This window comes from Bos taurus, chromosome 3 (genome assembly GCF_002263795.3).
Source record: "Bos taurus isolate L1 Dominette 01449 registration number 42190680 breed Hereford chromosome 3, ARS-UCD2.0, whole genome shotgun sequence".
Lineage (NCBI taxonomy): Eukaryota > Metazoa > Chordata > Mammalia > Artiodactyla > Bovidae > Bos > Bos taurus.
This window is the reverse complement of record NC_037330.1, coordinates 55,992,969-56,012,471: the sequence shown is the minus strand read 5'-3', so window position 1 is coordinate 56,012,471 and position 19,503 is coordinate 55,992,969. Positions and strand designations below refer to the sequence as shown.

The 19,503-nt window shown below is 40.5% G+C and overlaps 1 pseudogene; it reads left to right on the top strand.

The window, feature by feature from the left end:
• The first annotated feature begins 847 nt into the window (after window positions 1-847).
• On the top strand, window positions 848-19,381 carry LOC781124 (POU domain, class 5, transcription factor 1-like; annotated as a pseudogene).
• Window positions 19,382-19,503: the final 122 nt, after the last annotated feature.

The following is a 19,503-nucleotide window of genomic DNA, read 5'->3' as shown; positions in this document are numbered from 1 at the left end:
AAGTCAATGTTTCAGTCAGAAACAATTTTAAAAACTTAATGAAACTCTAAAACTGAAACTTAAACTCAGTGCTATAAAAAAGGGGAATATTGAAGAAGAGAAACCACTGGATATTTTGATCCACACCCTCACTCACAAAAGGGTGTTAGTTTTAATAAACAGTCACAATTTGGGGCTGTTATGAACCATAAGGCACACTCCTGGCCGTGTTTCCAATTTCCTCTCTTGCCTTTACTGCTGTTATATTAAGGTCTGTGGTGAGGCAAATCTTTATTAAAAAAAGGTGAGGAGAGCAATATTCCAGATTAGATTATTTCACCTGTTCTAACTGTGCACCAGCCAATCGGAGATCTTCAGTGTGGGTTTAAATGCAGCAGCCCTCCCACCTCTGGGGTTGACAGAGGGGGAGTTTCAGCCGGTGGTTACAAAGTGAATGCAGATTAGGTCGTTTTAATTACTGACTTTAACTGAATATGGAATACATTTTCCAGTCACAGAGAGGGGCAAATAAATGCATCTGGAGCCTCCTCCATCATGGAAATAATTACACTGGGACTGAAAAACATCTCGGGAGTGATGAGCGATGTGGTAGAACAGTCTTCGGAGAAGGTGTCTTTCCTTGAAGGACGGGTTAACGTGGAGGGGACATTGAGTGACTTCATATGGAAATAAAAAATTTTCTCTTTGAAGACCCAATTCATGTAGGACTCTTGGAGAAAAATGAGGGGAAATGCTCAGCATGTTGGAAATTACCTAGAACACAGTCCTCAAATAGCAAAAATCCCATTAAAGCATATGCTTCTTTGATTCTCCTGGAGGTTTCTTTAAGACGATAGACTTTCTCAAAATGAATCGTCGGGGACTTCCAAATCCTTTAATTGTTTCTGAAATTTCTCTAATTGTGGGAGTTGCCGAAAAGTACTTTTATGTATTGAATGAATGGCTTCTATTCCCCAGTGTTAACACAGTTTCTTTATATCCTTTCCTTCTCTTCTTTTCATTTTGGTAGGTATAGGACAGTTCTATTCCAAGCCAATACATACATGGGATTTTATTGAATAGTGTTATTAAGGCGTGGGATAAGCTACTTAACCGATGGCATAGCCAATTTCACGTCATAATAAACTATGTTGTTACACCATCTTACAGAATTTATTTTGGAAACACAGGTTTTAAAATTCTTAACATAAGCATCCTTCTTATATCTACCCACATTCAAATACAGAGGGCTTGCTCCTGTGAGCAGTCCTACCCTATAGAAAGATAATGTACATTGTAAATGTGAGTAATATAAAATTTTCTTGCATAAATAATTTAAAATTTTCTGATAGTCATATTAGAAAAAACATAAACGAAACAGGTGAAATTAACTCAGTATGTTATTTAGTCCCACATTTCCACAATATTATTATTTTCACATATAAGCAGTATGAAACCTTTATTAACAAGACATTTTACATTCTTTTTGATAACTAAGTCTTCAGAACGTATTTTCTTGAAGACATTTTGCATCTTACATTTACAGAACATCTCAAATCAGATCAGCAACATTTCAAATGCTCAATAGCCACTGCGGCTACCAAATTAGTCAGTGCAACTGTAGACTCAAAAATCTCTAATGCTTTAAGGAGTTTATCTGATTCCATCCTCCCTTCTAGTCCCTTTGGTGTATATTGCTACCATTTTCTTACCAACTACATCTGCTTTAAAACCTTACATGTCCTGTGAGTTCTGAGTAAACCCAGGTCCTATCATATAACCACAGACCCTTGTAGTTTCCAGGGGGGGTGAACTTGATACTTCCCAATGTTTATTCTGAGAACATAAATCCTCATCTTTTAAGATGCCTGTTTCCTTCATGTGTGTTCATAGGAGTACCAGTCCCTATACGCCAATCACCACAGGGAAGAGAGACTCCAGTTTGGAATCAAAAGAAAGCCATCCACATTCTACAGGTGGGGTTTTATTAAGGCGGAACACCATCCCCACCTCCCTTGTCTGCTCCTTTAGGGCAGTCTCAAACCCACAGCTCCCTCTACATTGCATCCATTTTACCCTTTACCTTGTCCTTCTGCTATATATTCAATCTGACAGGCTGTCACCACAAGTAATTTAACACTGTCTTCACCTTGAGATAATCAAGAACTCAGGGGGTAGTTTTTAAGTACAAACTTATATATATATATACACAAAAACATATGTTTCTTTCTTTCTCTCACCCCTAATCACAAAGAAGACATAAAAAGTACCTTCATAGTTGTTTCCCGAAAAAAGATTTTTATTAGTCCACTAATGGATCTTTAAAGCTTCCTTCAGGCCTTCTCGCCCCTGCTGGGCAGTGGAGGCCATCGGCAGGGAGGGCCACAGCCAGGCTGGGTTGATCCTCGGACCTGGATGAGCTTCCAAGGGCCTCCGGGTGGGTCAGGAATCTGGCTGGAGCTTGTGCCCAGCACGAGGTGTGGGGGCTTCCCCTGTGCCCCCACCCTATGACTTGTGCAGAGGGATGGCCTGCTGTGCACCGCAGGTTAGAGTGGGGCTGGTGCCCCAAGGTGTCCTGGAGGGTGCCTCAGCCCGAGGGCGAGGCGGGAGCCAGGGTGGAAAGCAACTCCGAGGGGGCCTCCCTGGACCAGGTGCCATGAAGCTGGACAAGGAGAAACTGGAGCGGATCCTGAGGAGTCCCAGAACATCAAAGCTCTTCAGAAAGACCTGGAACAATTTGCCAAACTCCTAAAGCAGAAGAGGGTCACCCTGGGATATACCCAGACCAATGTGGGGCTCACCTGGGCTCACTTTTTGGAAAGGTGTTCAGCCAAAGGTCTACCTGTCAATTTGAGGCTTTGCAACTCAGTTTCAAAGAACACGTGTAAGCTGTGGCCTCTGCTGCAGAAGTGGGTGGAGGAAAACTGACAACAAGGAAATCTGCAGGAGATATGCAAGGCAGAGGCCCTAGTGCACGCCCAGAAGAGAAAGTGGACTAGTATGGAGAATCGAGTGAGAGGCAACCTGGAGAGCATGTTCCTGCAGTGCCCGAAGCCCACTCTGCAGCACATCAGCCACTTCGCTCAGCAGCTTGGGCTAGAGAAGGACGTGGTTCCGGTGTCGTTCTGCAACCATTGCCAGAAGGGCAAACCATCAAGCAGCAACTATTTCCAACCAGAGGATTTTGAGGCTGCTGGGTCTGCCTTCTCAGGGGTATCCGCATCCGTTCCTCTGACGCCAGGGCCCCATTTTGGTACCCCAGGCAATTGGAGCCCTCATGTCAGTATGCTGTACCCCTACATCCCAGTCCCTGAGGGTGAGGCCTTTCCCTCGGTGTCTGTCACCACCCTGAGCTCTCCTGTGCATTCAAACCGAGGTGCCCACTCTCCCCGGGAATGGGGTGTGGGGGGAGAGGAAGGGAGAGCTACGGAGAGAACCCTGGGGTTTGTACCAGGGCTTTAGGATTAAGTTCTTCATTCACTAAGAAAGGAATTGGGAACACAAAGGGTGTGGGGGCAGGGAGTTTGGAGAAACTGGTTGGAGGGAAGGTGAAGTAGGATGATGTTCTTAACTTTAATCCCCACATCACTCCTCACTTTGTTCTTATATGAAGGCCTGGGACCTAAAAACAAAACAAAGCTTCCTTCAGTGTTAATGAATGTGTCCTGCCACTTTTTTTTTTTTTTTAATTAATTTATTTATTTGGCTGTGTCAGGTCTTGGCTATGGCACCCGGACTTTCTCCAGGGCATGTGGGATCCTAGTTCCCGGACAAGGAATCGAATCCATGTGCCTTGCATTGGAAAGCAGATCCTTAACCACTGGACCACCAGGGATGTCCCATCCTACCACATCCTTACCAGAAGTAAGGAACCCGAACAATCCAGAGGAGGAATGCTGAGGTGGAGGACCTATCAGCCTGTGAGCATGAGGATTTGGGGGCACTTAAAAAATACAAAACCCAAACAAAACAAAAAAAAACAAAACAAAAAAAACTTACATTCAAAAATATTCTGTCATGATATCAACATATGCCTGTAGTCTTGCTACTTCAGAAGCCCATTTATCTAAACAAGGCCTTTTGATGTCACCCGTCTTGAAGTATTTGATCTGGTCAGCAAAAGACTTCAGAATACTGGCTGTTTGTGAAAGAAAGTTCATGTGAACAAACAGCCAAAATAACTAAAGCAGAGACTGAAAAATCAGGTTTAGGGGAAAAAGAATTCAAAAGCTTTGAGTGTCATATATATACACACACACATATATATTAAATGTTATCCAACATTTTTTCAGTTATATAATTATTGATCATTGTTCTTAATTAAATAGTTAGGCTATTTTTTTTTGTTATAGAGAAAACATCAAATATGGGGGTTCATTTTTAGTACATTCTTCCTGGGCCTCAATCACTCACTTCTGTTACAGACCATTATCACCAATACAGCTATTATACAAGATGTCCACACCCAGTTGCAAGTATTTAAATGTACAGGCACTGTGTCAATTAGAAAAGGAAAAAGAAAGAAAAGAGATGAAAAGAAAATCCTAGCACGACAAATGCAAACCCATAAAGCAGCAGCAAGTGCCACAAAAGCAGTCTCCAACCTCCTCTCTCGCCAAGACTGCCGCTGTGTTCTGAGCTGGGTAAATAATGCCAGGTCCAGATAATGTGTCTTTGTTCAGGACCAGACTCCAGGGGCTCTCCAGGTGAGTAGAAAACTCCTGATGCTGAGACTGGGCAGCCTCCGACCCTGTGTGATCCTGTCCTGCCTGATCAACCATAATGCAAATGTCCTGAGGCTCTTTGAAGACAGTGAATCTGAAAAGATTTACGCTTGTCTGAAAGTATATTTTTGAGGTTTTAAAAAAAATCTTCCAAACATTAGCCAAAGGAATTGTACATGTGAGAAAAAATCAAGGTTTACAAAAGCTAAGTTACTTGTTTAAGATCATGTAACTAGTTGCTAGAATTAGGGCTAGAAATTGCAGGGAAACTGAAATAGGAAAAGAAATCAAAGTATACCACATGAAAACCAGCTTGTGGTTCTTCTATTTTCTTTTATGATTTCGATCACGTGGGGCCTTCATTATGTAATGAAAGTAAACTGCTTATTGATGACTATTAAATAGCTGTGTGGCTGGGAGTGGTTAGATTTTTCTGGGAGAAAGCTAGATCACAAGTGTAAGTGTGAACCCTTCCTTTTCTTGTCAGGTTAAACATCATGAGAACAGAAAATTCTCCTCTAGTGCTGAACCCTAGTTCCCAGCGCAGTGCCTCATCCATTATAGAGTCTCAATAAGCAGGTTTCAAATGAAAGAGTGGATAAATAAATTAATGAATAATCAAATGGGCTCTTGGAATGAAAGCTCTTTACAGTAGAGATGTGTCTGGTTTTACATATTTATTACATTCCTGTAAATGTGTGTGTGGGCCTGATTTTGGTTACTCATGTGATAAACTATTTTTTTTAATGTACTTATTTTTTAAACTTTTTTTTTTTTGTATTGGGGTATAGCTGATAACAACATTGTAATAGCTGCAGGTGAACAGCGAAGGGACTCAGCCAAGCAAATACATGTATCCACTCCCCTCCAAATGCATCCACTTTGCATCTAAATTAGCAGTAGCCATTCTGTTAAGTCATTAATGATTTGAACCAAACACATACAACCAGAAGTGGAGTTCTATTTAGAGGAACTTTCCAAAAGTCAACTATTCTTTATGTGTTCGGGAGGACAGATATCCCCTTACCTATCTGTTTTGTAAGCTTGGATGCGTGCACGCAGCTCGGTTACTGTTGTTTTAATAGCTGGAGTCATCTGTTCAAAGGAAAAGGAGAAGCACCAACAACAAAGAACAAAAAGCAACACGCCCGAGGCCCTCCAGGAGTTGTGACAAGTGATTAAGAGCAGAACGGGGCTACGCCTCAAGAACTCTTGCTCTCGGCTGCTCCCCTTGAACCCTGGGAGACTTGGTTTGCCATCAATTCTGCACAAAGTGAGGCTGTATTTTTCAGTTGAGAGACAGTTGCAGGGACAGAGACAAACACCTTGGTATGTCAACCTTGAAGTACCACCTGGAGGGCGAGGACCTTTCACAGTTTAATAGTGGACAGAATGTTATGGTGATGATCTGGGTCAGGTGGTGACTGAAGCAGTCACGGATCCTGAAACAACAGATGTCACAGTGACAGCTGTAATATCCAAGACTTATTTTTCTCCTTCAGAAGCAGGACCAAATAACGGGGAACAGATCTGATTCTACAGAGGTGGTACTACGTTGACTTTATTAGTTCCCTCACTTGGACTGTACGATGTTAACTCCTTACACCATGTGTGCCAAATCCCGAGCAGTCAGATATGTCCTGAAGACACGAAGTAAAACCCATGATGCTAAAGGTAGGCCTTTAAAACCTAATTTTCTAAAAAGAGTTTTATCTTGGCATTTTTGTCACCAAATTCTCCTTGGGTCCCACAGAGAAAAATGATCTGGCTTTTAAAGCCTACTGGCAAATTGGTGTACAATTGCTGATAAAGTAGCTCTCTATCTAATGTGAAGTTCAGAATGTCATGATTATAAATATGTCATAGAATTTTTAAATGGCTCAACATACTGGATAGTCTATATCTATGAGACTATAAATTTCATTGATTCATAAAGTATATGGAATAGTTTTACAATATTAAACAATGGACAGATAAAATTATGTTGGCATAATATCTGGTATAGTAGACACTCAATAAATATAAACAAGCAAATAGTGGTCCAGAACTGTGTCTAGAGCCGTTGGTAACTGTATCAAGGCTTTTAAGTATTTACTACTTGCCCCCATCTTTTTCTACCTTTCTCTATATACACTTGCTTGATTAATACTGTTCTAAATGATATGATACACTGTAAAATTTTTGTTTATGCTTTATAATATATGGGATGCAATAAAAGTTAATTAAATACCACAAGGAAAAAGAACTCTCAAGCAGAAACCAAGGAAAACAGCATCTTTTAAACTAGACTTCCAAATGCCTTTACCCTTAGAAAATGACTCTGTGTTTTTCAAGGGATGTGGAACACAGTCACTGTCCATTGCTGAGTGTTTCTGTGGTTCCTAGTGTGAGGCTTTTTGACATCTTTTTGGGGCTGATCCACAAGCTCTTCTAGAGCTTGCTGTCTCTTTGTCACCTCATTCTCAAATTGCATGAGAATGTATTTCTCAGTGTTTCTCTTCCTGCCACAATTGTGTCTGGATCGGCAGAGCCCTTTCCACAACTACTTTTCCTACTAGCCCCAGACAAATTGGCCTAAGGATCTGGAATAATGACTGAGGATTCCTGTCATTCTAGTTTCCCTGTGGTGGGAGTGAGGAGCAAATTGATGAAGACTTGGCTTCATGTCCATGAGCATCATCCTCACTCATCAAGGGCTACTATTCATTGGATTCTGAAGACATAGACAAGTAAAACAATATGAAGTCCTTCAGAAACGTAGAGATGTCCTTGGGAAAATAACTAGCAACATAAGACAGTTCAAGAAAATATCCCAAATGCATGATGTGGGCAATAATTGTTGAATGAGGGCTGAGTGCACTGGGAGGCAGTGGTCGAACATACCTGGAGTGTATGGAGGAAAAATAAGGAAATCAAGACCAGAATGCTAAAAAAAACTAAACTGTGAAAGGCTAAGAAGAGTTAATTCTATTTCAAACCAAAGTGAAAAACCCTGAAAGCAAGAAAAAAGATTTTTATCTTCATATCTGGCCTATTCTAAACCAAGAAGTATGAGGAACTTCACAAGAATGAGTTTGATCGCATATGATTGACAGAGTAGAAATTTTAAAATAATATTGGAAAAATACCTGAGAGTGGCCCCCTCCTCCCTGTCTGTGGGTGGCCCCAACCTAATCATATGAGCGATTAGAACTGGAGGAGGCAGGTCATAGACTAGGTGAGTTCTAGAAATATAACCAAACATGCAGTGTTAGGAAGACAGAAGGAGAAGGAAAAAAGAAAAATCCTCAGTGGGATGAAACCCAATTTTAAGCCTCTAGAGCATAGAAAAGCCCCACTATTCATTAAGGGAGGTCCCACCAGCTATTTTCTCAGGCAGCTTGTATTCACATTAATGAATGAAAGAGAGAATTTTAATGTGCACCTCTGAGAGAAATAAGACCCCCAAAAAGTTCATTCCCCAGATCCCTCTGGGTCTTTTTTTTTTTTTTTTTTCCTTTTCCCTTTTCTAGTGCATAGTAATGAGGTTTCTTGGTTCTGTCAAGGTGGGGCAGGATAGAGCTGGAGCAGGCTAGGCAGGTTCTGTGCTCATTCACAGAGGTTTAGCATCAGAGAGCTCACCTTTATCTGTAACCCAGCACTTCCTCCCATGCTTGTAACTCAGACGCAGCCTCAAGTTCCATCCAGTGGGGCAGAGGGAGCTGAACACAGTCATCCCTCTGGGCCAGGGGAAGCCCAGGCTACTAATGGGACCATCCTTAACCTCCTCCGGAATAAACCTCCAAACATGCACCAACCTTGACTCTAGTCTCCTGGTATTTAATCCTGGCTTCTTAATGCCCTTTCCTCCCCCATCCAAATCAAAGAATAAACTTCTACTGGACATTATAAGAAAGGCTTAATTCAAAGAGCCAGAGGTCAAGATGTCAATCATATTTGCCCTGAAATATCCCTGAACGTGTAGAAATTCATATTTGTTTGCATTATAAATGCACTAAAATGAGCTAATTATAGTGATCATAACTCACAATTAAAAACAAACACAGTTAGAAATTTCAAAGACTTTTGATATCTTTTCTTTAATCATTCACCCAGGCTCAAAATATGCATTTTTTAGATTAAAGCATTAAAGTTGCTAATTATATTCTCAGAGCTAACAATTATTTCTTTACCCTTTTACTACCTTCTTCTGGCAACAAAAAAATGTCAGCACTGATTTAATTTTTTGTTATTATAGGATTAAAAGAAGTTTCTAAAAACGCAATTAAATTTGCCCTATAGCTAAAGCAACTTCCCTATCAGCATCTGAAACCTCTTCTCTAAGACAACAGCATAAAAAAAAAAATGATTCAGAATTTCTTGACTTTTGTGATACATTCCTTCGGTGATTATCTCCGATAACAACTCAACCGTTTTAATGAAACTCCCTGCACATCACGTCCTGGTGAAAGGTAGAACATATTAGATTAATAAAGAAAATGAAAGTTAAATTGGCTGTTGGAGTGTGAAGCCCTGCCCTTGTCATGCATGGGTTCTTCACCTTTGGGAGCCTAGTTCAACTTCAGCCCCAGGCCCTAAGTGAAAAGTTCAGTAGTCTTGAGTATGTCCCCACTTAATATATCACAAAATCAATTATTTTATGGTGGTACACTTGGTAACCTATGCTCAGACAGAATCAAGTTTTGTTCCCACTGGGGATTCACCAATTATCTATTCAGTGAATTATTTTCAGATAAAGCAGAAACACCTGCTGTCAGCAGAGGGAGTATCTGCCTAAGATGGGTATCGCTCTGAGCCTGACGTGTTATTGCATTTGTCACGTGCAGGATGGCACTGCGAGACTTTGGATGGATTTATCGCATTACCGAAATGCTGGATGGGACATTGTAGCATGATTCAGTGCCCAAAGTTAGAGCTAAAATGCTGTAGCAAAGAGATCTAAATGAAGCCACAGAAAAATTGGGGAAGGGGGTAATCAAGTGTGCAGATACTGCAACTCATCTGTCTTGCCTTATTTCCAATAAGTCAGCACAAATAAAAATTGTGATAATTCAGCACAATTTCCTTTTACTGGCTATTGACCTGGGCCAGATTCAAAGTAGCAACCAAAGAAAGGCTCCATGGACTTTGATTCTGAGATTGGGACAAAGGTCAGGCTTGAGACAAGCATAGTTTATGAGGGTTGCTATCCCTAACCATCTACTCAGGTAAGATTTTCATTCTTTCAGGTCTCTTTCTCAGCAGTCAGTCAACCTCAAAACATCAGTGCCATTTATTTTCTCTCTTTGTCAAAATTAATAACAATATCTGAAACTGAAATAAAGAACAAGCACAACAAACAAACAAGGTATCTCTGTAAGCTCAGCTGTATTTCATAATCTCAAAAAATTAACGCATGAATTCCTGGACCCACGCACAGTGAAGCCCAGAAGCATGTATGAGATACAGGCCACTGTATGAAGAGTACTTTCCACTGGTGGATGGAATAGGACAGCATTAGGGGGCCCTCAATAGAGTGATACTGAGGGATTAGTGGGTACTTTTCTATTATACTTTTGTTCTTCACTGGAATGATTCCCTATCAAAAGTATTATGCCAGGAATCATGGGGAAAAGTATCATTTTTCTGATTATGGGCATGGTTTCTAGAGCTAAGTTTAGAACACAGTTTCCAGGATTCAAATCCTAGATCTACCCAATTAACACCTGTGTTACCTTGGGCATTTATTAAACCACATATATAAGCCTTAGTTCCCTTAACCTCAATATGAGAAAAATGGTTCATAGCATTATCCTGAAAAGTGGAAGTGAAAGTGTTAGTCTCTCAGTTGTATTTGACTTTTTGTGACCCCATGGGCTGTAGCCCACCAGGATTCTCTGTCCATGGAATTCTGCAGGCAAGAATACTGGACTGGGTTGCCGTGCCCTTCTCCAGGGGATCTTCCCAACCCAGGGATCAAACCTGGGTTCAATCTGCCTGCATTGCAGGCAGAGTCTTTACAATCTGAGCCACCCAGGAAGCCCTAGAATTATCCTGAGGAGGATTATTAATAATTTATGTAAAGGTTTTGCATGATACCTGTCACATGACAATACTCTGAAATTTTTACCTGTTGTAGTGGTGGGGTTATTACTCTCACTGTTATTGTGCTGTTGCTATATTATTAATATAGGAGAATATTAAATGATTCCCAGGACCAATCCATAAAACTCTTTAGTTGAGAGAAGTAGTGGAAGAAACATAATGATTGTGCTTTAAGCTGAAAGGAAAAGAGGCAATGCGTTTAGAACAGACATCAATCTTACTGCACAGGCTCTAAGTCAGCTCTCAAATTATCTTTGCTAATAGAGAGGAGAAAATAATTCCAAAACAACAGCTGACTCAACAAGCTGGCATTTTTTAAAAATTGAAATCCCCTCAGAGATACAGAAAAACAAACTGTCAGCTGATGCTCTTTGTACTGGCTCTTGGTCCTAGTCGCTGGCAGGTGCCTGATACTCATCTGCATCTCTGAGAGGGGACTTTACCTTGCTGGTGACCTGGGACCTGCCACCCTCATAGCACTCCAGGAGCCCTGACTGCAGAAGAGCCTCACTAAGACTACATCTCACATGCACTGTCAACCACTCCCTACCCAAATTTCCTCTCCATTCCAGCTCCCTTGACTTATTTTCTCAAGGCCAGAAGTTCTACCTATCTATTGAAAGAATTAACCTTACTGTGAAATATTTCATCATATCCTAAAGACATAGCCTACATGAAAACATAGGAACTTGCTCTGGAAAATATAGTTATTCCAGGCCTGGAGTTTCTTTGGAATCTCTGATGTCCAAGCTCTAGCCTTCCCCCACCTTCCTCCTCACCCTACCCCACTGCTATTATTCCCAGATATTGTTCTCAGCCCTGGCAAGCAGCATAAACACAAAGGCACTGTCTCTTGAAGTAGGGGCCAAGTCCCTCTATGACAGGGGTATCTGGAAAAGAGGCAAGTGTTGGGTGGGGATCATGATGGGAAAACACAGGATGAGTTCAAGCTCTTTATGCTTTAGCATGGAGTTAAGCAGAGTGAAAGTTCGGAGGAACATCAGGTAAATTTCAGTCCTGCCAGTCTTTTCAGCTGACCACCAAAAATGGTTTGCCTCTCTCTACTTTTACTGCAAGACTTAATAGAACAGATAGCTTAACTATAATAATTTGACAGAAATCCATTCATTATACAAATAGTATAATGAATAATAATCCACTCCTTATAAAAATCATTCAAAACTTAGTAATTTATTCACCTACAAATATTTATGTTAGCAGGTACTGAACTAAGTTCTGTGGGGAAGAGAAGCTAAGATAGATACACAAAACCTAGACCAGTGGTTCTTACCCTGGTGCGATTTTGTTCTGAGGGGAGGTTTGGCAAACTCTGGAGACAATTTGGATTGTTACAATTGGTGGGCTCATGGTACTGACATCAGGGAAGAAGAGACCAGAGATGTTGCTGAACATCCTACAATGTAGAGGATCGTCCCTATAATGAAGGATTATCCAGCCTCAAACACCATAGTGCAGAGGTTTAAAAGCCTGAACTCTACTGGAAGATGTTACAACCTACATTCAACACAAAAGACCAAAGTGCCCACATACAGTATCTGTCTGCTGAATGGGGTCCAATTCTCCACTGGGCTCTGATTGCTATGGAGGAGAATGGAGGGAGCATCCATTCTCCCTACATGAATGCCTCCATTGTAGCTATTTCACAGTCACTTGAAGGTTTTCTTCAATTTATTCCCTTAGAGAGGCTAACTTGCCACCTGGGGAGATTCTAAGTTGTATTCATGAAACTTTGGAGAATCATCCCTTTGAAACTCATTGTCAAGTGGGAGAAAAGGTTGAGAGACTGTGTTATAGGTTTTAATAGGGAGCCTAATCTAATAAAATTCAGCTTACCTGGATTCTTGAATTTGGGGACAGTTTAAATTCTATATTATTGCTAATAGAGTTTACTGGCATATATTCTTCCAGAGTCTCTCAAAATTCTACTTGATATATTTATTTTTAAAAACCGAATGAAATTTATTTTATTTTGAGCCCTCCCTCCTTTAGTATGGCAGAAGTGGACATCTTTCAAAGCACAGGAGTCCACGATGGAAAAGAAGACACAAAGGGGCCCCTCAGTGCTGAAAGAGTTGGGAATGGCTGAGTTGTGTGTGTCCTGTGTCTTTTTTTTTTTTTCTATTAGGTCATGTCTAGTTAACAATCTTTTATGTGCAAGCTTAACCACTAGGTTAAGAGCAGACTATATCACTTCCAATCTTGGTTCTAGCACTAATTGGATGTGTGATCTTGGGTCCACCTTGCAACTTCCCTGTGCCTTATAGGAAGGACAAGATGATAAAAGTAATTAATATATGTAAACTGCTTCTAGGAGTAACTGGCTCACAGTTAAGTACCCTTTAAGTTTTACCCATTTTTGTTTCATTTAACAGAATTTAGTGGCACCATTTGAAACACATTGACTTTTCTTTATGTACTACTGGTCTCTGGCTCAAGGGTTTTCCCTGAAGCCCCCAGGCTTTCCATTTATGTCCACACCGACAGTCTTCTCCTTGGTGGCCCTCTAGGAGTCCTGAACAGCTGTAATTGTCACTATAATACTAGCACATAGGTCTTTAGCCAGAGTCTCTGGAGTCCTTGAGATCCATGAGGTTCTTTATTATTTTTCAAATCCTAATGTAGCTCATTTGCTTACTCATAATAAAGCTATATGTATAGTGCCTGGCATATAGTAGTCATTGTTAGTGAAATGGATGGACTCTAACTTCTGGTCTTATTTGTTTGCTTTCAGATGTTAATTAATCAGAGGTATGGTTATTCTATCCTGAAAAATAGATCAGTTCAGTTCAGTTGCTCAGTCATGTCTGACTCTTTGTGACCCCATGGACTGTAGCACGCCAAGCTTCCCTGTCCATCACCGACTCCTGGAGCTTGCTCAAATTCATGTCCATCGAGTCAGTGATGCCATCCAACCATCTTAACCTCTGTTGTCCCCTTCTCCTCCTGCCTTCAATCTTTCCCAGCATCAGGATCTTTTCCAAGGAGTCAGTTCTTCACATTAGGTGGCCAAAGTATTGGAGTTTCAGATTCAGCATCAGTCCTTCCAAAGAACATTGAGGGCTGATTTCCCTTAGGATTGACTGGTTTGATCTCCTTGCAGTCCAAGGGAAAAAGCAAATGAGTTTGTATAAATGAAGATCAGTTTGTGTAAATGCATGTCTCCTATGAGTAAAAATAAGGAAGTAAATTAATCATGTCTTTAAAAATGCTTATTGTTCAGAAGACTAAATGTTTTAAAATAAGGAGTCCATCCATGTTTGGGGGAAGGACTAATCAAAGGAATCTTCACTGACAAAAAAGGTTAGAAGTTGCTGAAGTCTAATGTAGTATACCTTGTTTTCTCTCTCTTTTTTATATTTGATTAAGTATATCTATGAAGGGCTCCCAGGTGGCGCTAGTAGTAAACAACCCGGCTGCCAATGCAGGAGACATGAGACCTGGGTTCTATCCCTGGGTTGGGGAGATATCCTGGAGGAGGACACGGCAACCCACTCCAGTGTTCTTGCCTGGAGAATCCCATGGACAGAGGAACCTAGTGGGCTACAGTCGATAGGGTCACAAAGAACTGGACAGGACTGAAGAGATTTAGCACACAAGTGTATCCATGAAATAACAAAAACATGAATGTCTCCAAAAAGCAGGCCCAGAAGTGAAATGGGAGGCACGGTGCCTGGCTGATGCAGGATGCATGGTTGAAATATAATCTTCTGTGTGCAAACTTAACGTGCCAGTTGTTTTATTTAGGGAGAGAGAGAGGCGGGGGGGATGCATTAGAGAAGAAGTCCACAGCATAATTAGGAAACAATCAACACGTTTTTCTTGCTGTCCTAATTTTTTCTTCACTTTAAAATGCTCCATTGAGTTTAATTAAACTTGCCCTAGGCTTATAAGCCTAGAAAACTGGGGAACATTTTTTTTTTTTTTTTGAAACTCGCTTTCCTGTCAGAAAGGTTTTCTTCAAACTGGCCCAGTACTGCTGAACTTGAAGGTTTCAGGGGATGTTAAAACAACTGCAACCAAATTAATGTAGATTATCTTTATTTCTTCCTATTGATTTGAGCAGAGGGGACGGGAAGCTGGGCACTGCCAAATGAAAGACTTCTACAAGGTTATTAAGGATGCTTGGTTTGGAAAGCGGAGAGTGGCAAGATGATTTCACGTGGTTGTGAAGGAGAAAGAGAGGGATAAAGTGCCATGCCAATGATGAATGATTACTGTTATTTCAGTGTACTGCTATTAAGAATGCCATTTCTTCCCTTCTTTGTGGATGTCAGCATCCTATTCGCCATTTCCCCATTCTGTGAAGTCCCAGCAGGACTGCCAGCTATTTGGTCTGCCTGCCACCAGCTACCACTTTCCTTGGCAAAGGGGCAGATGGGTATGTGACCATTCTGGAAAAGTGAGAATCTCATTTTCTCTCCCTTAGGAATTTGGATCTTAATCAGAGAGACACATAATAAGGAGTTTGGGGAAAAAAATAATTTTAATTTCAAGGTCATGTAGAGTTTGTCCATGAGTCCTAGAATAAATTCTTTATAGTCACTTAGATTCCAGTCTGTTCTGAAGCATGCTTGCCCAGTTTGGGGTTGGATTTTGTGAGTTCTTCAGTATTTGTATTAGCTGTATTTCACTCATTTATGCTGAGATAGCGAGCAACCCCCAAATCTCAAGGGCTTACAACAATACAAGTTTATGTCTTACTCATGTTAAATGTTGCTTGCAGGTTGCCCGAAGCTGTGCTCCATACACCCTTCTTTCCAGGTTGAAGGTATAGCTTCTAATGGGGGAATTGCTACTCTGGTAGAAGATGGAAAAGCACTGTGAGGAAATCATAGGATCCCTGCTAAACCTTCTGCTTGGGAGTGGGCATGTGTTATTTCCAGTCATCCTCACTTGGTCCAAGCAAGTCTAATATCAGAAGGGCTGGAAATAAAATCCTCCTCCAGGGAGGAGTCTATTAAGAGTAACAGATACTCTTGAGAAATAGTACAATTTGAACTCCAGTTCTGCCAAATATTAAGTGTGAAAATGTGGGGAAATAACTCTCAGGGCTTCAGTTTCTACATTTTTAAACAGCGCTCACTAACATCTAATCCCCCTTTTCTGGGCATATGGAAAACTACACATCCCAGCACCCTTTTAGTTGAATGGGACAATATGACAAGTCCTGGCCAATGAAATAAGCAGAAATGATAAGTTTCATTTTCAGAATAAGATAAGGATAAGGTAAGCCACCAGGGCTTCCCTGGTGGTTCAGCAGTAAAGAATCCACCTGCATGGCAGGAGACACAAGAGATGGGGGTGTGATCCCTGGGTTGGGAAAAATCCTTTGGAGAAGGCAACCCATTCCAATATTCTTGCCTGGGAAATCCCATGGACAGAGGAGCCTGGTGAGCTACAGTCCATGGAGTCATGAAAAGACATGACTGAAGATAAGGATAAGCCATGTGAAATTCTCCAGTCAGCCTCTTCTCTGTTGTAGCAATTTAGAAGACCAGAAATTCTAATGGCACAAGTGTAATATATTTGAGCTTCTGTCTGCTTGAGCTTCAAGTGACTATGTTAAACATAATAAATTCCCTTCTATTGACCCAAGCTAGACATTGCAATGAGGAGCAAATGACAATCCTTCGTTACACTAAGCCATGAGTTAGAGGTTAATTTCTTTCTTCAATGTAACCTTGGTCTTCTGACTAGCATAGAAATTTGTAGTGATATTATAATCATCTAATACCTTTCTGCTTGAAATACCCAGGGTAGCTTTATTTTCCTGTATTAATCTGACTGATTCAGGTACCTAATCCAACCAGGAGATAATGGGAGAAACTTCTTGCACAAAGTCTTGTGCTAACTATATCTAAAAGAATGAATAGAATAAGTGATGCTAAGGAAAAGGACATTCCAGACTGGATTTATAGCATGAACAAAGAACAAGTGACAGCATGATGGAGATATATATTTAAATTTATATGCTGATGTTATAGAAAATGAAGTTTGGAGATAAATAATAAATTCTGTTGAGGTGGTTAGAGAAGGAGGATATTGTGTCTAATATTAAGACCCATGAAGTTACATTACATGACAGCAATGGGAAAAGCCATGGAAACATATTAAAGCAGGAAGAGTACAGGTGGTTACATATGAATTTTAGATAAACCATGAAACATGAAGGTTAAATTTGGCAGATCAGCTAATGGATAAAATAAAGACTAGAAAGCCAATTAGAAGGCTATTTTCTAAGTAAACTTAAACTGGAGGAGTAGAAGAGGACATCAGATTGAGGGAAATATCTGGATTCTGGAAATTTTCTGGATACTCGATCAATAGTACTTGTTGAACACTTGAGTATGGTAGTGGGAAAGGGGGAGAATTTAAGAAAAATTCTCAGATTTCTAACTTGGATGACTGCTTGGGTGAGATCCCTGAAGCTGAGGAGGATATTTTTGGAGAAGGTTAAGGTAATTAATTCAATTTTGTATTTATTGATGGTGAAGCATTAAGGGCATATCCAAATATATCTGTGAAAAAATATGAATAGCTAGGTTTAACATTCAAAACAGAGTCTAAACTGAAAATATAGTTTCATAGATTACAGAACCATCAACCTATAAGTGTCAGTTGAAACTGGAAGTAGGTGAGGTCACTCAGGATATTTGAGGAGAGTCATAGCCTAGAAGAAAATAAAAATTCAGAAAGGAGTACACAGATTAGATATAAAAAGAACTGAGAGGATCAAGGAAAACCATAGAATTGTGAAACAAGCTGATAATGACAAAAGTTTCAAATGCAGAGGTTTATTAATTTATGATCTGAAACGTTTCCACTGGATTTGACATTAAGGAAGATTACAGTAGGATTTAGAAGGGAATTGCAAATCAAGAATAGAAAATCATATATTCATTTCTTAAAAGTATGATAATAAGAGAAGTATTTAATGGGAGAAAATTTTAAACATTTTTACAAGGCACAAAGATGGAATCCTGAAAAAGAAAAAGTAGAAGATACTTTAGGTAATGGTCATGTATGGATGTGAGAGTTGGACTGTGAAGAAAGCAGAGTGCCAAAGAATTGATGCTTTTGAACTGTGGTGTTGGAGAAGACTCTTTCGAGTCCCTTGGACTGCAAGGAGATCCAACCAGTCCATTCTGAAGGAGATCAGTCCTGGGTGTTCTTTGGAAGGAATGATGCTAAAGCTGAAACTCCAGTACTTTGGCCACCTCATGCGAAGAGTTGACTCATTGGAAAAGACTCTGATGCTGGGAGAGATTGGGGGCAGGAGGAGAAGGGGATGACAGAGGATGAGATGGCTGGATGGCATCACCGACTCCATGGACGTGAGTTTGAGTGAACTCTGGGAGTTGGTGATGGACAGGGAGGCCTGGTGTGCTGCGGTTCATGGGGTCGCAAAGAGTCTGACATGACTGAGTGACTGAACTGAACGAACTGAAGGAAAGATAGACTAAAACCTCAAAGGGCAAATGAGGAGTCAGAGTGTCAGGAAGAAAGATGAAGGTCAAAGGAGAAAGGTTTAGAACAGAAGGCGACTATACAACAAGAAAAAAGGGAGCGGAATCAGGCTGTGGATAGAGAAAATCTGTTGGTAAGACTCATGATACAACTTTTTTGAATTTCAGACCTTAGAAATGACATAGTCCATTCTGAGTAGTCACAAGTTTAGACTATGGCCATAGTAAAGGGAGAATGAAACAAAAGGTGGACAAAGATCTTTACAGCTGAACGAGACAGGAATCCAGAAGTTTAGAATTTTTGCATGGATACTACACATGAGCTCATGATGTTACTGAATTTGGTGTGGAAAGGAGGACCCAGGGACTGTTTCAGAGTCTCCAGTGACTCAAAGCTAGGGAGAAATGAGTAGGCAAAAAGCAGTGAGTTGATAAAAATTGTCTAACGTCATGAATCTCAGATTAGGGAATTTTACAGGTAAATAAAGAAAGTCACAGGAGAAATGAGAAGAATGCCAAGCCCATCCCCAGTTCAAGTCACAAGTATCTCAGTCTGATTATAAAGCATATAGTCCATCTAGCTTGGGGAAATAGATCTTTAAGGAAAACCCACATTTCCTAACAAAGGAAGTAGGGGAAATATTTTGTGTCTAGGTACATGTTATAGAAAAGATTAATGGGGATAAGTTTGTACAAGTAGTTTGAGTCCCTCCATAAATGACCACATGATGCTACCCTCCCTTTTTTCTGCTCTGGAAATTCTCAATAGCTTGTTATGGTCATTATCTTTTCACTGTCCTCACCTCAAAAGCGTTGCCTAATCTCTTAACCTACATTTAAATCTTTAAAGACCCAATTTGAATCCTACTTCTCTCCTGAAATCTTCTCAGATTATAGCAGTTTTTCTCAACTACGCTATGAACTTAGAGGCATTTTTTGGATATGTTAATGTGGAGTACCTCATTACAGGTGTCCTATATCCATGAGGAATTGGCTCAAAGACCCCCACAGATACCAAAATCTGAGGATGTTCAAGTCCTTTATGTAAAATGGCGTAGTACAGATGCCTCTGTATCCAGTTTCTGCATCCGTGGATTCAAACAATAGCAGCCTCGTTGGTTGACTCTGCAGATACCAAACTCATGGATACTGAAGGAGGGCAGTGTTGTTTTGAATCTCTGTGCTGGCTGGGTTCCTCCAGTAATTTGCAAGCTCTTTGAGTGCATGGT